The 16155-nt window shown below is 42.8% G+C and overlaps 1 protein-coding gene across 1 annotated transcript in view; it reads right to left on the bottom strand.

Moving 5' to 3' along the window:
• Positions 1 to 1300: 1300 nt before the first annotated feature.
• Positions 1301 to 16155, bottom strand: part of LOC132133210 (uncharacterized) — a 367449-nt gene continuing 352594 nt past the window's right edge. Inside the window, exon 2 of the mRNA XM_059545987.1 lies at positions 1301 to 1485. The gene's annotated coding sequence lies outside the window, so the exon portion shown is untranslated. The remainder of the gene's footprint in view (positions 1486 to 16155) is intronic.

Below are 16155 nucleotides of genomic sequence, written 5' to 3'. Positions count from 1 at the left end.
TGGTCGGGAACTGCTGGAAACTCTAATGAGTGATATAGCCGCGGATGCACGAACGGTAATTAACATTATTGCAAAGTTTGTTGAACACTGTAATCCCAGTATAAACGAGACAGTAGAACGTTATCGATTCTTCTCAAAAAGCCAGGGAGCAGAGCAGTCGATCGATACATGGAGAAATCAAAGACTCACTCATACGTGAGAATAGTATGAGGAAATTAACAATGAAGGACTAAGACAGAGACTGCTTCGTAAGAAAGATTTAACACTTCAGACGTGCATACGTATATGCAGAGCAGCAGAGCTGTCACGGCAGAACAGCAAAGCCATTGCAGGTGCAGCGGTAGAAGAGGTGCATGCTGTCAGACAAGGAGCGCGCCTAGATCGCCATCCACCCGGCAGTATGATCACGTGCAGATTCTGTGGTAAAGACCATGAAAAAAACAAACAGAAATGCCCAGCTTTTGGTAAGAAATGTAAAAAATGTGGAAAGCCAAAGCACTTTGCAGTTAAGTGTAGAGCCCAGCTCAGACAAGGAAACCATAAATCAGTAAACAAGGTGACTAAACAGGACAGTGATGAGTATGAGGACATCCTCACTGTGGGTTTAGCAAATCTAGAGACTGAAAACAAAAAAGAGAAAGAAAATGAAAAGAAAACAGCTGTATGCAGGGATGCTTTTGGGAAAGGACCTTGTGAAATTTCAGATTGACAGATATTAAACTGGAGGATACAAAAACTGTGCTAATAATGTACAACAAAAGCAAAGTGAGACCACTAGGAAAGTGCATATTGAAAGTAAGAAACCCGAAAAAACACAAACTGTACAGGCTGGAATTCCAGGTGGTGGATAACAACTGTACCGTCCCCTTAAGTCAAGTCAAGTCACCTTTATTTATATAGCGCTTTAAACAAAATACATTGCGTCAAAGCAACTGAACAACATTCATTAGGAAAACTGTGTCAATAAAGCAAAATGATAGTTAAAGGCAGTTCATCATTGAATTCAGTGATGTCATCTCTGTTCAGTTAAATAGTGTCTGTGCATTTATTTGCAATCAAGTCAACGATATCGCTGTAGATGAAGTGACCCCAACTAAGCAAGCCAGAGGCGGCAGCGGCAAGGAACCGAAATTCCATCGGTGACAGAATGGAGAAAAAAACCTTGCGAGAAACCAGGCTCAGTTGGGGGGCCAGTTCTCCTCTGACCAGACGGAACCAGTAGTTCAATTCCAGGCTGCAGCAAAGTCAGATTGTGCAGAAGAATCATCTGTTTCCTGTGGTCATGTCCTGGTGGTCGTCTGAGACAAGGTCTTTACAGGGGATCTGTATCTGGGGCTCTAGTTGTCCTTGTCTCCGCTGTCTTTCAGGGCAGTAGAGGTCCTTTCTAGGTGCTGATCCACCATCTGGTCTGGATACGTACTGGATCCGGGTGACTGCAGTGACCCTCTGATCTGGATACAGACTGGATCTGGTGGCCACGGTGACCTCGGAATAAGAGAGAAACAGACAAATATTAGCGTAGATGCCATTCTTCTAATGATGTAGCAAGTACATAGGGTGTTATGGGAAGTGTTCCTGGTTCCGGTTTACCTAATTAATGCAGCCTAAAAATCCTTTAACGGATTTGGATATTAAAAGCATATTAGTATGTTATGTGTAAGCCAGGTTAAAGAGATGGGTCTTTAATCTAGATTTAAACTGCAAGAGTGTGTCTGCCTCCCGAACAATGTTAGGTAGGTTATTCCAGAGTTAATAGGGAAGAGGGCAAGTGAAGCTATGAAGCTCATCAAAGTGCATTATGAAAAAATTCTTGCAATAGACAGTATAGTCACCACAGAAAAGCCTGCGACCAGCCAGTGGTCACGAGAGAAGATAAAGACTGAATATGCTGATGTATTCAGGGGTGATGGCTGCCTGGAGGGCAAGTACAAAATTGAGATTGACAGCACTGTTAAACCTGTACAGCTCCCAAAAAGAAGGGTTCCAGTAGCTATGATGAAACCTTTGAAGGAAGAGCTGCAAAATCTGCATAGGAGAGGAATCATAGTGCCAGTAGAGAGGAGCACGAATTGGATCAGTAGTATGGTGGTCGTACAGAAGCCCAGCAGCAGTCTCAGAGTATGTATAGATCCAAGACCTTTAAACAGAGCTTTAAAGCGCAGTCACTTCCCACTTCCTACTATTGATGACATACTACCTGAACTGTCAAAAGCAAAAGTGTTTACTGTGTGCGATGTTACAAGTGGATTCTGGCACGTCAAGCTGGAGGAAGAATCCAGCTATCTTACCACATTCTCTTCCCCGTTCGGCTGGTATCAATGGTTGCGCATGCCCATGGGCATAAGTCCGGCCCCTGAAATCTTTCAGAGGAAGCTCACAGTCGCATTAGAGGGCCTACCAGGAGTATACATAATTGCTGATGATGTGCTCATTACAGGACAAGGAGAGACACAAGAATCATCTGAGAGAGACCATGATGAAAAACTGAAAGCATTTCTAGTACGATGCAGAGAGAAAGGTATCAAGCTAAATGCTAATAAGTTCAAACTGAGACAAAGAGAAGTTTCTTACATCAGAAACCTCCTGACATCTGATGGATTGAAAATAGACCCAGGCAAGGTTCGAGCAATAACACACATGCAGAAACCAACAGATGTAAAAGCAGTTCAGAGACTACTAGGAATGGTAAATTACCTCTCAAAGTTTTGTGCACATCTTTCAGACCAGTGTGAGGCTCTGAGACAATTGACACACAAAAACTGTAAATGGAGATGGACTGCGGTGCAAAGAGGCATTCTGTAAAATAAAACAAACAATCGCAAATGGTCCAGTGTTAAAGTACTATAACCATGATGAAGAACTTACCATCCAATGTGATGCCTAATAGGGAGGCCTTGGTGCTGCACTCATGCAAGGAGGTAAGCCAGTAGCATTCACAAGCAGAGCCCTAACACAGACAGAACGGGGCTACGTACAGATAGAGAAAGAGTTACTAGCTCTACTGTTCAAGATGGAAAAGTTTCACCATTATACATACGGACGGAAAGTAACAGCACAAAGTGATCACAAACCCTTGGAAAACATCCTGCGTAAACCACTATTGAGTGCACCTAAAAGACTCCAATGGATGATGCTGAGACTTTAAAAATATGATTTGGCGATTGTATATGTACTAGGGCCAGAGATGTGGTTAGCAGACATGCTAAGTAGAGCATATCTGCCTGAGAGCACACCCATGGGAGATGTTGAAGCAAAGTTAGAAACAGTAAACATGAAGCAACATGTACCGATCTCAGTAGACAGACTTGGGTCAATCCGTTCTGCAACAAAAGAGGACAAAACTTTACAAACCCTGATTAAAACTATACTACAAGGTTGGCCAAATAACAAGGTTGACACACCACAAGAAATAGGTCATTATTACCTGTTTCAAGAAGAGTTGAGCTTCCAGGATGACACTGTTTTCAGAGGAGAACGTGCTGTTATCCCTAAGCAGCTTTGGAGGGATATAACACAATGTATACACTCTTCTCATTTAGGTGTGGATGGATGCCTGAGGAGGCCAAGAGAGTTTGTGTACTGGAAAGGAATGAATGAGCAGATCAAATCACATGTACAGCAGTGTGACACCTGCCATGCAGTGGACTGTAACCAGCAAAATGAGACACTGCGTCCACATGAGATGCCGGACAGACCTTGGGCCAAGGTAGGCATGGACCTGCTTACTTTTGACAACAAGGACTTACTTTCAACAAGGAATTTTTGGGAAATTGATTACCTGACAGACACCAAATCTACTACTTGTCACGGTGTCTGGTCTCTGTTTCCCTGGGTCTCCACTAGTGGTCTCACTTCCCCATAGGCACCTCACCGCAGACACTACAATTCCCACAAAGCCTTGTCCCTTCATCACAGTAATTGCTCTCCTGTTAATTGCACTCAGCTGTCTTCACTTGATAGTCATTACCCTACCTATATTAACCGGTCTGTTTCTGTTTGTTTTCATGGAGTCCTTTCTTTCCGTCACCCAGTTTCCTCGCCTTCCGAGTTTCTAGTTCCTAATCCTGGTCCTGTTCCTTTACCTGTTTGTTTGTTTTGGATGGATTTTTGGTTTTGACCCTCTGCTTGTTGGATTCTGAATTTGGATTACCCATTAAATTCACACTGCGTTTGGATCTCTCGTCTCCTGTGTTTCCATGGGTTCCCGAGCGTAACACTACTGTTATAAGAAAGCTGAAAGGTCACTTTGCCCGCCAGGGTATTCCAGACATCGTCATCTCTGACAATGGCCCACAGTTTTCATCACAGGAGTTTCAGAAGTTTAGTGACCATTGGCATTTCTACACACACCTTCATCACCTGGCTGTCCTCAGAGCAATGGCAAGGCAGAATCAGCAGTCAAAACTGCCAAGAGATTGATGCATAAAGCACAAATGGCAAGACCGGATCCATATCTAGCAATTCTAGATCATAGAAACACACTAACACATGGATTGTCGTATCCACGAAAACCAGCCTCCTGCAACCAAAGATTCATAATCCTTTGAAAGAACTGATGACAAATAATCAACGGCAACAAACATACTATGAAAGATCAGCCAAAGACTTAGACACACTAAAACAAGGTGACCCTGTCAGAATACAACAATTTGAGCCTCATAAGATCTGGAGAAAGGGGACGGTGGTAGAGCCCATTGACTCAAGATCTTACAGTGTCCAGTAGGAGTCTGGAGGTGTTATAAGGAGGAACAGGAGACATCTCCGAAGGGACCAGGGAATGACCCCCAGAGACTCCAACCAAACAGAGACTGTTATTCCTGAAAATACAGAACATGCAGGAACTGCAGATGCTCTAACACAAACATTTAACAATGTGGAAAATCAGATGCAGAACACCAAACAGACAGACGTCCCAGCATCTAATGTCATGAAAGCAGGGAGATTGATAAAGAAACCGCAATACTTAAAAGACTATATCACAAGTTAAAAAAAAAATGTTCTAAGGAAATGTGATATTAATATGCAGAAGATACTTAAAACAGGAACTACCTTGGGCCCATGTAGGCAGCCTTTATGGGGCAAATTGTGTTTGCTCATGTCTGACCCATATAGTTTATTAAAGTGGGACCTATATGTTTTTCCCATTCATAACCAATATAGAGATTACCAATGTGGGTACTACCTTGGGCCCATGTAGGCAGCCTATATGGGACTGTTTGTGTTTGCCCATGTCTGACCCATATGGTTTGCTCAAGTGGGCCCAAAATGTATTTACCCATTCAGAACCCATCTAGAGATTACCTATCAGGGTACTATCTTGGGCTCATGTAGCAAACCTATATGGGACTAATTGTGTTTGCCCATGTCTGACCCATAAGGTTTATCAAAGTGGGCCCCATTTGTTTTCCCATTCGTAACCCATTTGCAGATCACCTTTGCAGGTACTGCCTTGGGCCCATGTAGGCAGCCTATATGAGACAGATTGTGTTTGCCCATGTCTGACCCATATGGTTTATCAAAATGGGACCCCATATTTATTTCCCCATTCGTAGTCCATATAATGATTACCTATGTGGGTACTACCTTTGGCCCATGTATGTCACATATATGGAACTGATTGTGTTTGCCATGTTTGACCCATATGGTTATCAAAGTAGGCCCCAGCATTTATTTCCCCATTCATAGTCCGTAGAGAGGTAACCTATGTGGGTACTACCTTGGGCCCATGTAGGTAGACATATGGGACCAATTGTGTTTGCCCATGTCTGACCCATATGGTTTATCAAAGTGTGCCCTATATGTTTTTCCCATTCATAGCCCATATAGAGATTACCTATGTGGATACTACCCTGGGCCCATGTATGCAGCCTATATGGGACTGTTTTTGTTTGCCCATGTCTGACACATATGGTTTGGCCAAGAGGGCCCCACATGTGTTTACCCATTCAGAACACATCTAGAGACTACCTATGTGGGTACTACCTTGGGCCCATGTAGGCAGCCTATATGGGACTGATTGTGTTTGCCCATGTTTGACACATATGGTTTGGTCAAGCGGGCCCCATGTGTTTTTCCCATTCATTACTCATTTAGAGATTACCTATGTGGGAACTACCTTGGGCTCATGTAGGCAGCCTATATGGGACTAATTGTGTTTGCCCATGTCTGACCCATATGGTTTATCTAAGTGTGCCCCATATGTTTTCCCATTCATAACCCATATAGAGATTATCTAAGTGGGTACTACCTTGGGCCCATATAGGCAGTCTATATAGGACTGATTGTGTTTTCCAATGTCTAACCCATTTGATAAACCCAAATGGGCCCCATTTGTGTTGCCCATTCTGGGCCCATGCAGTCATGACCCAACTAGGACCTACATAAGGAGTCCACCTGTTTTTACCCATGTGGGACCTACTTAGCTGACCCAAGTAGGCCCCAGATAAGATCCCCATTTTTGGACCATGCCCACTTGGTACCTGTGAAACGTTCCATTTACTGGTTTATATGCTGACGTGAACAGTCCACAAACCTTTTCATGCAGTTCCTTGGAGTCACCGGTCTTGAAAATTGGTATAACCCTAGCAACTTTCAAATCCCGAGGGACAATTCCAGTTTTCAAAGACAGTGAGAGAATATGAGTGAGAGGTTTAATAATATAGTCAATTGTCTCTTTAATAAGAACACTTTTAATGTCATCATGACCATGGGCTGCATTTTTAAGTGTTAAAATAATATTACAAACTTCTTGAACAGTTGGTGGGTCAAAATTATGGACTGGAGGATACTAACCTTTAATTAAAGAACAGGGATGTATATCCGAGTCATTAATATTAGATGCTAGTTCAGAACCAACCGATATAAAAAAATCATTAAAGCCATTAGCAATATCAACAGGGTTGGAGAGAACCCCCTTCTTACTGTTCATTACTACAGGGGCAGTAAATGGGGATTTAGTACGGTTCAGTAAGTGATTAATGAGGTGCCATGTTGTCTTAATGTTTTTAGAAGCTTGTGCAAATTGATTTGAATAATATGCTTTCTTTGCTTTTCTTACTAAAGATGTGAAGTGGTTTTTACATTTCTTATAAGTTTCAGTATTAATTGAAGAAGGATTAAAAATAGACCTCCTATAAAGTTTTTTTTTTTTTTTTCCGGGAAAGCTTTTTTAGTTCATCAGATATCCACGGCTTCCCCTTAGAATATTTATTTCTGGATTTTATACTCGTCAACAGAAATGATAAATCTAAGGCCTTATTAAAAGACTTTAAGAATAAACTGTATGCACTATTAACGTCTTGTGACACAAGTAGCTCATCCCATATGATATTGCCAATGGCAGACTTAAAAGGTTCGATGCCTTGCTCAAGGGCACCTAAGTCTCTCCACCTTCAATACCACCTTCAATACCACGACTTAGGTGCCCTTGAGCAAGGCATCGAACCCCCAACTGCTCCCCGGGCGCCGCAGCATAAATGGCTGCCCACTGCTCCGGGTGTGTGTTCACAGTGTGTGTGTGTGTTCACTGCTCTGTGTGTGTGCACTTCGGATGGGTTAAATGCAGAGCACAAATTCTGAGTATGGGTCACCATACTTGGCTGAATGTCACTTCACTTTCAAAATGATCAATGTTGTTTCTAGAGAATTTATGATATGTATTTGGCCCATTCTTAGGATAACTGTAACTCATGCAGACCTTTTCATGCAGTGGAGGGGAAGATTGAGGCAATCACTTCCTGGTCAGTACCTACCACCAATAAAGAACTCCAACGCTTTCTAGGTTTTGCCAATTTCTAACGCTGTTTTATACAGAATTACAGCGCCATCACCAGCTCTATTACAAACCTCCTTCTAGGCAAGTCTAAATCTTTATTCACCAGTGTTCCCCGTCTTCGTGGTCGAAGTGGACGCATCGATGATAGAAGTGGGAGCAGTCCTCTCACAGCGGCAGGGGACCCCACCTCGACTCCATCCATGTACCTTAATTTCCCGAAAGCTTATCCTGGGGAAGAAGAATTATGACATTGGGAACCACAAACTTCTGGTGATCAAACAGGCCTTAGAGGAGTGGTGACACTGGTTAAAGGGAGCAGCTCAACCATTCACCGTACTAACCAACCACAAGAGTTAACCATGCCCATCCAGTGGACATCGCCGCCAGTCACCACTGAAGACACTCCTGCCATTCCGCTGGGCTGCCCCCCTGGTCATCGTTATGTACCATGGACGCATGTTATACGAAATATATTTATCTATCTATCTATCTATCTATCTATATATATATATATAGCTGCACTGGTCTAATTAAATGAGCCACGCTTCATACAGATGTCCTTTTGCTGTTTATTTGTCTCTATGTCTCTGTCTCTTTCAGCAGACACCGTGAAAACTACAAGAAATAAAGCATATAATGTTCAAAATATGCATTTAGTCAAGTCTTTTCTACTCTCTCATGTAAATGTCTGCTGATACGAAAATGAACACATGCGACAATCCGAATCCAATTACATCGCTCTTTACACATAACATTGTTTACATAAACTGATATAAAAAAAACACACCTTGGACACAATGTACTCCTCTCATCCACACCATGCATTCTTCCTTGGGCAATGACCACCCTGGGGCTGATGCTACTCTTTCACTCCTAAGAGACCACTTCTGGTGGCCCAACATGGCTAAAGATGTAAGAAGGTCTGTATAAGGTTGCCCCGAATGTGCCATCTCCAAAAGCTCCCGTCACCTCCCTGCTGGCAGATTGTACCCTTTACCAATCCCCAACCATCCCTGGTCACACCTAGGAGTAGATTTCATCACGGACCTACATCCCTCAGATGGTAAGACGGTATCCTCATCATAGTCTATAGATTCTCCAAATTCTGCCACCTGATTCCCCTCAAGGGTTTACTCACTGCTCTAGGAACAGCAGAACTCTTATTTAATTATTTTAATTATTTTATTTAACTTATTGTGTCAGACTGTGGACCACAGTTTATATCCCAGGTGTGGATGTTGTTCTTCAAGCTCCTAGGTGTGACCGTAAGTCTCTGCTTTGGCTATCACCCACAATTCAATGGTCAAACAGAATGTAAGATCAAGGAAGTTGGTCACTTCCTGAGAACCTTCTGCCATGGCCACCAGGACTCCTGGAACCAGTTCCTGGGCTGGGCTGAATACGCCCAAAACTCCCTCCATTAGCCACCCACGGGCTTTACACCATTTCAATGCGTACTCGGTTACCAGCCCCGACTCTTTCCCTGGCCTGGAGATCCCTCAGATGTCTCTGCTGTTGATTACTGGTTCCGGGAGAGAAAGGGAGTCTGGGACGAGGCTCATCATCACCTCCAACAAGCAGTGTGCACACAGAAGATGACAGTCGACCTTCGCAGAGTGACAGCACCGACTTACCAACCCGGTCAGAAGGTCTGGCTGTTCACCATCGTGGAATAGATCAATCCCGTCACCTACAAACTTCAACTCCCACCACAGTGTAAGATTCACCCCACGTTCCATGTGTCACTACTGAAACCCTTTCACTCTCCTGTTTCCACAGAGCCAGACCACACAGAGGAACCCCCTCTCCTGTTGCTTCTAAAGGAAGGATCCATCTATAAGGTCAAATAAATTCTGGAATCTCGGCGGCGTGGTGGAAGATTGGAATACTTAGTCAACTGGGAAGGCTACAGTCCTGAAGCGCTCCTGGGTCCCTAGAGACGACATCCTAGACCCTGCACTTCTGGAAGAATTCCACACAACACATCCAGATCGTCCAGCACCCCGGGATAGAGGAAGACCACCACGTCGACGGGGTATTCGGCCCTCAGGAGGGGCCGTGGAGGAGGGGGTACTGTCACAAATCGGTCAGGCTCATCACCCAACCAATCACAGCACACCCCATCTCCCGAGTTCTAATCACTGGCACCTGTTGTTTATTCACTCACTCATCCACCACATTAAGCACGCACGTCAGTTCACATGCCGTGTAATCTTGTGACTACACAGTGGAATCCTCCTCTGTATAAGTTACTAACATTGACTCGTTTGACTTACCGGTCTACTTACCTCCTCTCCAGCGAGTATTTCCTCTCTTCCTTGTGATTACTCCGTGTCTCCAGTGAATATGCTCTTCCAAGTCTACCTTCAGCGTCTTCATTGAGGTGTGTGTGCCATCATTCAGTCTGCCAGCTTGTTGTATCCCCTGTAAGAAGATTACGATTGTCAGTCTATTACTCCATCTCAAGTTTCTGTCTCAGTAAAGGATCTACTCACCTTTCATCTCTCCCTTTGCCCAATCGTACTTCTGTATCAATAAATACTACTGAGTTAACTAACCTTCTGTCTCTGAGTCTGCTTGTTACACCTTCAGAAATCCTTCTAATATTTTAATTTTCTACTCAAAAAAAAGAGAAAAGAAATAAGTAATGTTGAATTTTTTTGTTGTTTTTTTATTAATTGAAAGAACAGCATTGTTTGTAACATTTAACATATTAATTGTTTTTATTTATCATCACGTGTGTGCTAAATTAAAGTTTTAATTTCTATATATACTGACTTCAAGCTTTATGAATGGTATAGTGTATATTGTTAAACTTGGAGTAAGACTGGATGCAAAAAATTTACCTTTGATCACAGGAATAAATTAAATTTTAAAATCTATTCAAATAGAAAGCAGTTATTTTAAATAGTAAAAATACTGAACAATATTACTGCTTTAGCAAACTGGTATTGACTGGCCTGTACTGCGTTTGAGCTCCGTCACTATATTCTTTTTATCAACTATTTTTATCTTAAAAATCAATTTTATACACCATCGTTTCCGTTTATATAACGTGTGAATATATCCTCTATTGTATTCTACAACAAAAACAATCCGAGCGCCTCGTTATCACTATAGAAGTGATACAGAATTTATTTTGATCTCCTGGGTCCGCTATTAGCTTATAGCCCATTAGCATCAGCGGCGTGGTTGCTGCTAACTGCGCTTACATTGCTAATACTGTATTCACACACATTACCATTGCTGTACTCACTGTTACTTGCTTTAATGGCAGATGAATGTCTACCTTTGATTGCAGGCGAGGACACGTTCAAGCTGCATTCGGTGCAGCTCAAGCTCGAGGCCATGGAGAAGCAGATTCGCGACCTGGAGGGGAGGCAGGCCCAGCTGAGAGAGCGGAGAGCCGCGCTGGAATCATCCCAGGCTGACGCTCACAAGTCCGGGGTAAGTATACAGCGTGCTGTTAACAGTCCAACCACGTCTACTCTGTGTGTTTCTCTGCACAGGCCCAGTGCACCCAGGACGCGATCTTCCCAGATGTCCTTCACTCCGGCGCCGGGACACCACGGATCCTGGGTGCATCCACAGCAGAGGACGCGAGCCAGGCCCCGGGCGACGACTTCTCCCCCTCCTGTCTTCGAGATCTCCACCCGGAACCGCTTTGTTCCCCTCCGCGAGACGGGACACGACACTGTGGTCATCGGAGACTCCATCGTCCGACACGTCCGTGCTACGTTAGCCTAAGGTAAAGTGCACACTCATTGCTTCCCTTGTGCTCATTTTCTCAATGTTTCTGCAAAGATACCCACGATCCTGAAAGGTCGACGAGAGCCCCAGAGCGGTCGTGCTTCATGCCGGGGTTAACGACACCACGCTGCGGCAGATGGAGACGCTGAAGAGGGACTTCATCAGCCTGATCGAGACGGTTCGCAGCACGACGCCTGCGGCGACGATCATCGTGTCAGGACCACTGCCCACTTATCGACGAGGACACGAAAAGTTCAGTAGACTTTTTATTTTAAATGAATGGATGTTGTCATTGTGAAAAGAACAGAAACTGCTATTTGTTAATAACTGGAATCTTTTCTGGGAGCGTCCTAGGCTGTTTCGCGCTGATGGCCTGCACCCCAGCAGAGGCGGAGCGGAGCTGCTCTCTGACAACATCTCCAGGACACTTCGCTCCATGTGACTAGTAAGACAATTCTCAAATAACTATTATGATGACTTTTGTTCCACCCGCTTAAATGATAAAAGTACTTGCGCTGAAAAATCTATTAAGACTGTGTCTGTTCCCCAAATAGTGATGTCAAAATATAAATTTAATGTAGGATCTAGAAAAAATCTTATCGTGATTAAACCACAAACATGTAAAGTAAATGAACAAAAACAATCTTTAAAGTTTGGGCTCATAAATATTAGACCACTCACACCCAAAGCAGTTATTGTAAATGAAATGATCACAGATAATAGTTTTGATGTACTCTGCTTGACTGAAACCTGGCTAAAACCAAATGATTATTTTGGTCTAAATGAGTCGACTCCACCAAACTACTGTTATAAGCATGAGCCCCGTCAGACTGGTCGGGCGGAGGTGTTGCAACAATATATAATGATATTCTCAATGTTACCCAGAAAACGGGATACAGGTTTAACTCATTCGAAATACTTCTGCTTGATGTTACACTGTCAGACATGCAAAATAAATCTAATGTATCTCTTGCTCTGGCTACTGTGTATAGACCACCAGGGCCGTATACAGAATTCCTAAAAGAATTTGCAGATTTCCTCTCAGACCTTCTGGTTACAGTTGATAAGGCACTAATCATGGGAGATTTTAATATTCACGTTGATAATACAAATGATGCCTTAGGACATGCGTTTACTGACCTAATAAACTCTATTGGAGTCAAGCAAAATGTCACCAGGCCCACTCATCGTTTTAATCATACACTAGATTTAATTATATCGCATGGAATCGATCTTACTGCTATAGATATCGTACCTCAATGTGATGATGTTACAGACCATTTCCTTGTATCATGCATGCTGCATATCACTGATATTAACTATATGTCTCATCGTTACCGTCTGGGCAGAACTATTGTTCCAGTCACCAAAGACAGATTCGCAAATAACCTGCCTGATCTATCTCAACTGCTATTTGTACCCAACTATACACATGAATTAGACGAAATGACTGACAACATGGACACTATTTTCTCTAATACATTAGAAGCTGTTGCCCCCATCAAATTGAAAAAGGTTAGAGAAAAATGTACTGTGCCATGGTATAACAGTTATACTCACTCTCTCAAGAAAGTAACTCGTAGTCTTGAAAGCAAATGGAGAAAAACTAACTTGGAAGTTTTTAGCTATAGACAGGCTCTAAAAACTGCTAGGGCAGAGCATATCCACAAACTCATAGAAAATAACCAAAACAATCCAAGGTTTTTATTTAACACAGTGGCTAAATTAACAAATTACCAGACGCCACCTGATTCAAATATTCAACCAACGTTAAATAGTAATGACTTTATGAATTTATTCACTGATAAAATAGATAACATTAGAAATACAATAGCGAATGTAGATTCTACAGCATCTAACACTTCAGTTTCATCCATCGCACCCAAAGATAAACTGCAGTGCTTTACAAATATAGGACAGGAAGAGCTAAATAAACTTATCACTGTATCTAAACCAACAACATGTTTAGAAGCTTCGGTTACCTGTAGCCGAAGAACCGCTTCTCAATATTATTAACTCGTCGTTATCTTTAGGTCACGTCCCAAAACCATTCAAGCTGGCAGTTATTAAGCCTCTTATTAACAATTAGAAAAAGTTGTGTCTGCTCAATTGAGCACCTTCCTGCACAAAAATTATCTGTATGAAGAATTTCAGTCAGGTTTCAGGCCCCACCATAGCACAGAAACTGCACTTGTTAAAATTAAAAATGACCTGCTTCTTGCGTCAGAACAAGGCTGCATCTCATTTCTAGTTTTACTTGATCTTAGTGCTGCGTTCGACACCATAGATCATGACATACTCATAGATCGATTACAAAACTATACAGGTATTCAAGGGCAGGCTCTAAGGTGGTTTAGATCCTACCTGTCCGATCGCTACCATTTTGTTTACTTAAATGGGGAGTCATCTCATTTATCATCAGTAAAATATGGAGTGCCACAAGGATCCGTCCTAGGTCCGCCCTAGGGAAGACGTGGCCTGGTGGTTAGAGAATCAGACTACCAATCGAAGGGTTGTGGGTTTGAGTCCCGGGCCGGCAGGAATTGTGGGTGGGGGGAGTGCATGTACAGTTCTCTCACCACCCTCAATACCACGACTGAGGTGCCCTTGAGCAAGGCACCGAACCCCCAACTGCTCCCCGGGCGCCGCAGCATAAAAAATGGCTGCCCACTGCTCCGGGTGTGTGTTCACAGTGTGTGTGTGTGTTCACTGCTCTGTGTGTGTGCACTACGGATGGGTTAAATGCAGAGCACAAATTCTGAGTATGGGTCACCATACTTGGCCGAATGTCACTTCACTTCTATTTTCAATATACATGTTGCCCCTTGGTAATATTATTAGAAAATACGGAATTAGCTGCCACTGTTGTGCTGATGATACTCAGCTATATATCTCAATGAGACCAGATGAAACCTCTAAATTACCTAAGCTAACAGAGTGTGTTAAAAATGTAAAAGATTGGATGACCAATAATTTTCTCCAATTAAATTTGGACAAGACAGAGATATTACTGGACCAAAAAACACTACACAGAATCTTGTAGATTACAATCTGCAACTAGACGGATGTTCTGTTACTTCTTCTACAGTAAAAAATCTGGGTGTTATATTAGACAGCAACTTGTCTTTTGAAAATCATATTTCCCATGTTACAAAAACTGAATTCTTCCATCTTAGAAACATTGCCAAGCTACGAAACATGTTGTCTGTTTCTGATGCAGAAAAGCTAGTTCATGCATTCATGACCTCTAGACTGGACTACTGTAATGCACTTCTAGGTGGTTGTCCTGCTTCTTCAATAAACAAGCTACAGGTAGTCCAAAATGCAGCAGCTAGAGTCCTTACGAGGTCAAGAAAATATGATCATATTACCCCAATTTTACAGTCTCTGCACTGGCTATCTATTAAGTTCCGTATCAGTTACAAGTTATCATTACTTACCTATAAGGCCCTAATTGGTTTAGCTCCTGCGTACCTAACTAGCCTTATACCACGCTACAATCCATCATGCTCCCTAAGGTCACAAAACGCTGGACTTTTGGTAGTTCCTAGGATAGCAAAGTCCACTAAAGGAGGTAGAGCTTTTTCACATTTGGCTCCCAAACTCTGGAATAGCCTTCCTGATAATGTTCGGGGTTCAGACACACTCTCTCTGTTAAAATCTAGATTAAAAACGCATCTCTTTCGCCAAGCATTTGAATAATGTATCTTAAATTGTGAGTGTAGTTGTATCTGATCAAATGTGCATTCTTATTCTTTAGCTTGGGTTAAACGAATTAATTTTACTTTGTTGGAACAGCAGCTAAGCTCCAGTCTGGATTCAGAACACCTGAGAGGAGATGATGCTGACCATGAGAGGACCTCAGATGATGCTAACCCTGAATCAACAACAGAACCAACTAATATTGCTACAAGTGTGACTGCATCATATAATTATTAATAATGTTCATCATCAGGCTGACTACATCTTGTATTAATTTTTCTACAAATCCTGTCATACGTGCACAAACTGACAGTCACCACTTATAAGCTATTACTAAATATTGTAGAAACAATTTTCTGCAAAGTTGCTTTGTAACGATTTGTATTGTAAAAAGCGCTATTGTTACAGGTGAGGTAGTGCTAAACGTAAAAGAACGGGAGAGAAGAGGATTTGGAACAAATAAGGAGTTTTTACTGAAGACGAAGGAGGTACAGACTATATTAACAAGATTACATTAAGCATAAATTCAGCTAACACATCAACAATGCTAAACATCGACAATAATCACGGACAAGGGAGAACTAAACAGACCAGGTATTTAAACACACAGGTGATGAGGGAACTGGGGACAGGTGAGGATCAATCAATTAACTAAAACAAGAAAAGGAAGATGACCAAATAAGGAAACCAAAAGTTCATAAACGTGACAGTTCGCCCCCTCCCGGAAAGGTGCGTCCTCGCACCGCAAGAGGAATACCAGCGGAGGGAGGGTGGGGGTTCTGGAGGCGGGCGAGGAGTAGGCGATGAGGGAGCATGGATGTAGGGACCAGGGCGCAGTAGATGGAGGGAGGAGCCCGGAGCAGGATGGGCCAGATGGTCCACCAGAGACCAGCCAGGACGGAGATCCACGGTGGAGTCGACGGCGGGAG

This window comes from Carassius carassius, chromosome 4 (genome assembly GCF_963082965.1).
Source record: "Carassius carassius chromosome 4, fCarCar2.1, whole genome shotgun sequence".
Lineage (NCBI taxonomy): Eukaryota > Metazoa > Chordata > Actinopteri > Cypriniformes > Cyprinidae > Carassius > Carassius carassius.
The sequence above is the reverse complement of the archived record's forward strand: the minus strand, read 5'-3'. Positions and strand labels throughout refer to the sequence as shown.